Source organism: Natator depressus, chromosome 7 (assembly GCF_965152275.1).
Source record: "Natator depressus isolate rNatDep1 chromosome 7, rNatDep2.hap1, whole genome shotgun sequence".
Taxonomy (NCBI): domain Eukaryota; kingdom Metazoa; phylum Chordata; order Testudines; family Cheloniidae; genus Natator; species Natator depressus.
The window spans coordinates 27,665,707-27,674,108 of NC_134240.1; positions in this window are offsets into that span (position 1 = coordinate 27,665,707).

Genomic DNA, 8,402 nt, shown 5'->3' on the forward strand with positions numbered 1-8,402 from the left:
CTTACAGTTTGTTATATCATGCTTAGAACTTACTTCAGAAGCAATGGAAGTCTTAATAAGAATTAAACTTACAGGTAGAATTCATAATAATAGAAGAATAATGGGTAATTTTACCCTGCTCTTGCAAAAGTTATTAAAAATAAATGAAAGAAAAGTCAAGGGAATCAGAAAACTACATGATAGAACAAAAAGGAGTATATTTATAGACTTCTTATTATACTTCTGGTTCAGAAACGGTGAACTTCCACAAGAATTCCTTACAGATTTTTGATATATCTTTCTCTAGGCAACGAGAGAGAGAGAGAGAGAGAGAGAGAGAGAGATACATAATATAATTAGATTTGCTGGGGTGCGATTGGAAATGTAAAATAGAGCTTTACACCTTTTTGATTCATGATTTCAGTCCCATGCAGATCAACAAGGGAGTGAAGCTTCCCATTATCTAATGGATATCTGGTGGTCTGTGAGAGATCAAATGCATTTCATCTGTATCGCCTTAGCCAAGCATCCACTTCACATCACCACCCCAACAGTTAGCACTGATTACCAACTTTATAGGCTGTCTCAGCAAAGGGATGGAGGATTGATTGGGCAATAGAGACTAAACTCTCCTCTGACCACTAAAAGTTGTCTGCCCATAGCAGGGCTGAAGCACAGTGGTGGGGCACTGAGGGATGCTTCCACTCCTGCTGCCTGTGCAGTACCTCTTCTGTCAAACCTAAGGCTTTTACTGGTTTTAGGAAGGCATGCATAAACTTAATTTAATCAGTTTCCAGCTAGAATGTTTTTAACAGTTTGCATGGTCCACAGTGGCCGCCCGATGTGACAGTCTTGTTTAAAAGATATATTCTGGCTGGGTAGTTAAAACCCTGTTCCCTAACATGAAGAAAAACCCTGCATGGTCTCTGTACCCTGTAATAATTTTTTATTATAATTACATTACCATGTAAGTTTGTACACATAATTATAATATAGCATAACAAAAATAGTTAGAAAAAGTACTTTAAAGGCTTAATATAATTTTATCCCAAACCACCTACAGTTGTATGATCCTATAGCTAAAAATGGTACCTTAATTCAATATGACTGTTACAAACACTTGCAAATCAAATTTAATCTTGCTGTTGTATGTCTGATCTAATCCTGTATTTACACAGTTATATTATGGTATTTTAAAACAATTGGACAATGAAACTTTTCTCAAGAAATAAAATATTTAAAAAAAAAACAAAAAAACCAACCACAACTGTAAAAAGCCATGGTAGAATGTTAAGTAAAAGTAAAGACCTGTGGGTAGTGCTGCTTTTATTTGGTAATTAGCAAATCTGTACATGGTTAATAGAAGACTTTCAAAAGTAATTGGTTTTAAAGAGTGAGAAGTTTCTTTTCCATTTAACACATACAACACAATGTTTTTTCTAGTTAAGCTGTGATATTTTGAATGGCTTTATTTTGCCAATTTATGTTGGATTTATTAATGGCCAATTTTTTAATATGAATGAACATCATCTTAAATTTTTTTCTTCGTGAGAAGATAGATACACATGAATCAAATGTCCAGTAATTCCTGGTTTAAAAACTAAATATGGCAAACAGTTCTGGTTCTAGAAACAGTAAATGTTAGTCTTTCTTACAACTGCATTTCCATTTTTTAGACCCTTTGATACATAAAGTTTATTCAGTTTTGTCTTGTTTCATTTGGTAGATATAATTTTTGGATTTCTTTTTGTTTCAACTAAAGAAGAAGTGAAAAACAGTTCTCTTGTACCACAGCATCATGAACCCTATTAATAATGTGTGGTATGCTCAGACGTAGACAACTTGAACATTTTTGGCATACCTCAAAAATGGTGGCTATATTTTAAAAAAAATTTCTACAGCACTGTGTGACGGGATTCCCAAGGTGCAACCTGGGACTATAGGATCGCTGTGCCACTTTCATTTCCCAGCCTGCGCTGTCTCTCATAATGCTTTGCTAGTGACAAGCAGCAAACCCCTACAGGCGCTATCATCACTCAGTACAACGGCATGTGGAGCTCCACACCCAGCTAGATTGCATGAATGCTCCCAGAGCCAGTCATGATCACACAGAGAGAGGCACCAGCCAAATCCCCCCCAGCTCCCAGCACTGTGTAAATTTATTTATTGGTTCATCACTTCATCAACAGAAAGTGGATATACACCAGCCTTTGCAAACCTGAGCAGTTTTGCCACACACTTTGTACAAACTCACTGGTAAAGATAAACAGTTAAACAAATGTATTGACTATAAAAGATAGATTTTAAGTGATTATAAGTGATAGGCAAAAAGTCAGAGTTAGTTACCAAAAGAAAACAAAATATAAGCATGCAGTCTAAACTCTCAACCCTATTAGACTGGACAACATCTAGGTTAAGCAGTTTTTCTCACCCCACTGGATATTGCAGTTCATAGTACACAGGATTCACCCTTGAAACCTGGGCTGCTCTCTCCTCTCTTGGACTCTTAAGTCTTCTCAGTGTCCTTGTTGCTTGCAGCATAGGTGGGGGCAGGAGAAAGGCCAAGCGTGTGGCCACTGTGTTCTGTTTTATACCCTTAGTCGATGTGCTTGGAGAACACAAGTCCAGGCATTTCTGGTGGGCATTGCTAAGGGCATGTCTTCACTAGCAATGTTAAAGCACTGGCCGCAGCAGCACTTTAACGTGGCTGTGTAGTCGCGTCATAGCGCTCGGAGAGAGCTCTCCCAGTGCTATTAAAAAAACAAAACAAAACACTTCCACGAGGAGAATAGCTACCAGTGCTGGTGCACTGTCTACACTGGCACTTTACAGCACTGAAACTTGCGGTGCTCACAGGGGTGTTTTTTCACACCCCTGAGCGAGAAAGTCGCAGCGCTGTAAAGTGCCAGTGTAGACAAGCCCTGAGTCCCCAAGCAAGGTTGAGCAGTTCCCCTGGTGTGGCGTTATGCAGGGGAGTCATTGAATTGTAACTCCCTAGCTGGACAATGGCTGTGGATGGGTTGTCTGACACCCCGCCCGGACATTGATTACTTTCCTTGCTGTTGTCTCTGGGGAGCTAATATCTGGCTGATTTCCCAACTCACATCATGTTTTAGTGACAACCGTACAACGCAATTCTCATAACTACATATACATTAATGATATACATATATGATTAGAAAAATGACTTTCAGCGGATCGTAATCTTTCCCCTGATACCTCACATGGCCCACTTTATATGTGAGATCACAGTTCTATAGAAATGAGGAATATGGGGATTACAGGGCACTCCTGCAAGGTACAGAATGTCACACGCTGTACTTAGCCTTTAGATCTATGAATTGCTATTTCCTTTGTTTAAAATGGGTGCTTTATGTAATATAAATGTAAAATAGTAGGGCAAACAAAACTTATTTTACCATTTATTTGTAGGTAAATGCCTGCTTCTTAGGACAGGCAACTGGACTTACACATTTGCAAGACTAAAGGGAAGAAGCATTAGATGATGGACCAAACGAGTGGGAATGTTGTGAATGTGTATGCCTAATGGAAACTGCTCTGCAATTAAGCAGATAATGAAGTTGTGCTGGGAATTCCTTCTTCCGGGATCCAGTGTAACTGAAGTGCAGTGTTATTAAATGCACATGTTGTTTACTGTCTGTCTCAAAGCCTTTTTGTATAGTTTGTGAATATTTTATTGTAGTGGCAAAGTAATAAGCAAATATATTTGGCTTTGCAAAACATTGACTCTCTTCATCCTTGGTTAGTAAGAACCATTAAAATAATTCTATTGATAATACAGTAAGTATGTTCATGACCAAAGAAAATTCATTCACATGCCACTTTTTAGCATTTGGTATAGAAGATCACACAAGGGACAAACTTTAAGAAGGGGTATTTCTTGGCACATTTCATATCTAATATTGTATCTTAACAGAAACTGACAGCATTTTCCTTTCCATTTCTTATATTTCTGTTAGACTATATATTATGTAGTCTAACAATGTTACCTTTTCAACCTTATACTATTTTTGAGACCTTTTGTCATGCAACGTTTTATACTGTTTCCTTTTCACACATCAAAAAGATCACCTTTTCATGCCTAGTAACTGGATATGCAGCATATTTATCTTTTAAGATCTGTGTCTGTGATGGGCTAAACAACTTCTAGACTTCAACTGAGGGCTTGTCTATAGGGCTAGTTAGCGGCCAGGATGTGAATATACAGGGCACTAACTGGCTGTGTGGACCCTGCTACTTGCACCAAAAGTTCTCTAGTGCATTTTGGCATACTCCCATTTTAAAATACTACTCGGGCAGGAGCTCCATTTGTTATGCTTATACAAAGCACACAAGATTTTTTTTTTTTATAGGGGAGAGGGCAACATGCCGCATTTATTGAAGATACAACAATTAGCATATGCTTTTTCGTTACACATACGCACACCATGCACACTGTCCCGCCAGTTGATGTTATAGTTGCCAGCTAGGTTAATCACCAGTAGGGAGGAGCCAGGTTCTGTCGGTCATGACATGATGCTCCGGGGAAGTCTTGGCAGGACGAACCCAAAGTTTTATGGCAAGGCAACCCGTTTATATAGTGATTTTTCCTCATTGGGACCAATGAGTTTTGCTCCATTATGCTGTAATTAACTGTTGTTTGACGAGTGCTTGCTTTTGTTTTTTTAAATTGTTTTTGTTTTTTATCACAGCTATTTTGTCCCCATTGATAGGTGCCTGTCTCATCTTTAGAGTAGTCAATTTGCCATCCTCTGACATTTTAAGAGGGGCATGTTGCAGCCTTCTGGCGCCCTTGCGTCTGTTTCTGGTTTCTTCCTTGTACATCTGGTTTAGCTATGGCCTTTACACTTATTTTTTAACACATTTTTTATTTACACACAAAACCGTTCTTTAGAGAATTTGTTACCTTCAAAAGGTAACAAATAGTGTTGAACAAAAAAGGCACTGTAAATTAGGCCTTACTAAATCTTGCAACTATCTTTTTCTACATTGGGGCCTAGGCCTTCAAAATTTCTCTAATCTAATTAACATAGACACAGACAAGATTCTGTCTGTTACTTGCAAGGCATGAATAAAAAGAAAATGACTAATACTAGTATCATAGAATATCAGGATTGGAAGAGACCTCAGGAGGTCATCTAGTCCAACCCGCTGCTCAAAGCAGGACCCAATCCCCAACTAAATCATCCCAGCCAGGGCTGTGTCAAGCCTGACCTTAAAAACCTCAAAGGAAGCTCTCCCTAGGTAATGCATTCGAGAGCTTCACCACCCTCCTAGTGAAATAATGTTTCCTAATATCCAACCTAATCCTCCCCCACTGCAACTTGAGACCATTACTCCTTGTTCTATCAGCTGGTACCCCTGAGAACAGTCTAGATGCATCCTCTTTGGAACCCCCTTTTAGGTAGCTGAAAGCAGCTATCAAATCCCCCCTCATTCTTCTCTTCTGCAGACTAAACAATCCCAGTTCCCTCAGCCTCTCCTCATAAATCATGTGTTCCAGTCCTCTAATCATTTTTGTTGCCACTATTCTATTTATTTTATTACCTTAATTCTTACTATAAAACATACACTGTATATAGCCAAAACATAACCAATTATATAGCACAGTACCTATGGTACAACATAATCCCACTTTTGACCCCTCAAGAACAATTCTTGAGTGGGTCATATTTTATATAATTGTTTCATAGCAATGTATTGGGAGGCAATTTGAGCTTGTGGTTGCAACTTAATGAACTTTTTTTTTTAATCTAGCAACACCTACAAAACATTCCAATTAGGTAAGAACAGGATAGTACCAATACAATTAACAATGGATGAAGCATAATTGACAATATGCCTTTGGAAGTGGGTGACCAGCCTGTAAAAACATCATACCAATGATATGCAGTGAGTTCTTTTTTAGAATTAGTAATTTTAATTACTGGTATATCTTCATTTGCATGTGTTGTTTTGATAATTTGTTTTTCCACATCCTTTTGGGTTTCTTGCAAAAATGGAGTTACTTTTGCTTCTAGAAGCAAATGATCAGCTAATTCCTGCCAATCCAAACCAAGGGAGATGTGGAAAAATTAACGAAGAGGGCGATCACAGTACTTTGAGCTTTCTTTAGTTTAGGGAGGCAATAAGTGTGGTTATTGGTGTATATAAATTGGTGTATATTTTGATATATTGCATCCTGGAGAACAATATTTTTTGAAAATATTGTTCTCCAGGATGCAATACACACACATTGTTCCATATATAAAATATGGGTTAAACTAAAAAATGTATCCCAAACTCATGTGCCTAACAACATACCCTTACTGCATGGTTTTGTGGTGGCAGACAGGGAGAGGCATACCCATTTGCAAGAGTCCCACTCTGTACACTGTTGTGTGTTTAATACTATTCTCCCCCCCGGCCCACTGACCCATAATGTGAGGTAATCAGAAAGATCCCATGGGCAGTTTTGGTAGTGGACTGACTTTTCATAGCTCTGCCTCCACAGATTGCTGATGTGCAATTTTGACAATAATTTCTCCTAGTAGCAGTTCAGGCTTAACCATGTTGGAGACAACCGGGGGTGAATATACCTAGACAGTTTGTGTGTGTCTGTGTATATCTATCTATCTAATCTGTATAGTTTTCCCCAACAGATGGGTCAGAGAGAGGACTTTAATCCTCCCCCTGTTGCCCAATCCTGCTACGATTGGGGGTATACCCACCTTTAATTATTTTCCCCCAGCAGTCCGGGGTGGAGAGAGGAATGCTAAACCTTTCTTCTGTTTCTCAGCCCTGCTACGACCGAGGTTGTGTATACCTTTTTAATCATAAAATATTTTAATTCATAAAATACCAACAGTGAATACACTATTAACCACAACTGGTTCCCTCTTTACTGCCTGGTATCTTTATGAGTGGGGGTGTGCACACCTGAATGATCTATCACCTTTAAATGTATGGTATGCCTTCTTAGCAGTATTGTTAACAATTACAGTGCATATTCTTCCCCCTTTCGCAATTCTCCAGCAAAAATGTTATGCTTATACAAAGCACACGAGATTTTTTTTTATAGTGGGGAAGGCAACACGCCGCATTTATTGAAGATGCAACAATTAGCATATGCTTCTTAGTCACACATATGCACACTGTCCCGCCAGTCGATGTTATAGTTACCATTCCGGATCAACCTAGTGGCCAGCTAGATTGATCACCGGTAGGGAGGAGCCGGGTTCTGTTGGTTGTGACACGATGCTCTGGGGAAGTCTTGGCAAGACAAACCCAAAATCTTGCCTGTCTCATCTTTAGAGTTGTCAGTTGTATTTGGTGCTGTTCAAACATGTGAACAGTTTTTTCTTCACAGTGAAAACAGGCTAAAGAATAAATACAGATTTATTGCCATGCGTTTTCATCATAGAGGAGGAGGAAAAAGAACTTCTCCCAAGTTATGTGTAAATTTTGTTTACCACTTTCACCTATATTCTCAGACTGAAGATACTGATCATCTTGTTGTTTAGTCCCTGATTCAACATGCGAGTGTTCCTGTTGACTTCAAAGGAACTGCTCATGGGCTCAAAGTTAGGAACACATTTAAGTACCTGGCCAAATCAGGATCAGATGCCTTATGTATTATTGTGTGATTGTTGATTTGAACTTTTTTCTAAGCATCTGAGGCAGTTAATTATTGTAACAACCGAAGCTATACCTTAGAGTAGTATAAATTCCTTGTTTATTTGATTATGCCATAGTCACCAGATGGCAAAACGAGCCCTTCCTGTAGTTCAGAACTATGACTTATAGGCATTTAAAGCAAAGTTGCTGTCTGTAGTGAGCTTTCTTTCTAGATTTCTTTTTAAACCCCATCTCTTGTAACAAGAAAAACCTATTTCCCAGCATATCTGGTGGTTAGATGGAGATTATCCTTTAAAAAAAAAAAAATCCTGTTAGTGGTCCGTAAAAAGAGCTTCCTTCCCACCATGGAAAACAGGTGGAGAGATACACACCATGTAGGTAGTTAATGTTTTAATATTACGTAATGTGCACAGAATAACTATGGGGGGAAATAAGCATAATATTAAAAAAAAAAAAAACCTGTCTGAATTCTGGATGCAGTTTCTAAGAAAGGTAGCTTTCTACATTAGCTTGATGAGTTTTCTCATCAAATCTGACTTGCATGTTTTCCTAAATAAATAGTGTGGAGTATTCTTGACTTCTGAAGGGATTAGACCTTGAACAGTTAAGAGCTGAGGGTTTGCCTGTGCAGTTTCAAATTTTGAGCAAATGTTCCCAAGGGGAGGGAATGATACCATTTTCCAACTTCTGTGACACACGCAGCTTTACCAGATAAACACCACCTCCCCTCTCCCCCCCCTTGCCCATAGAGTGCTGTTCTGGCCTTCGAGCTGCAGTAAAGCATT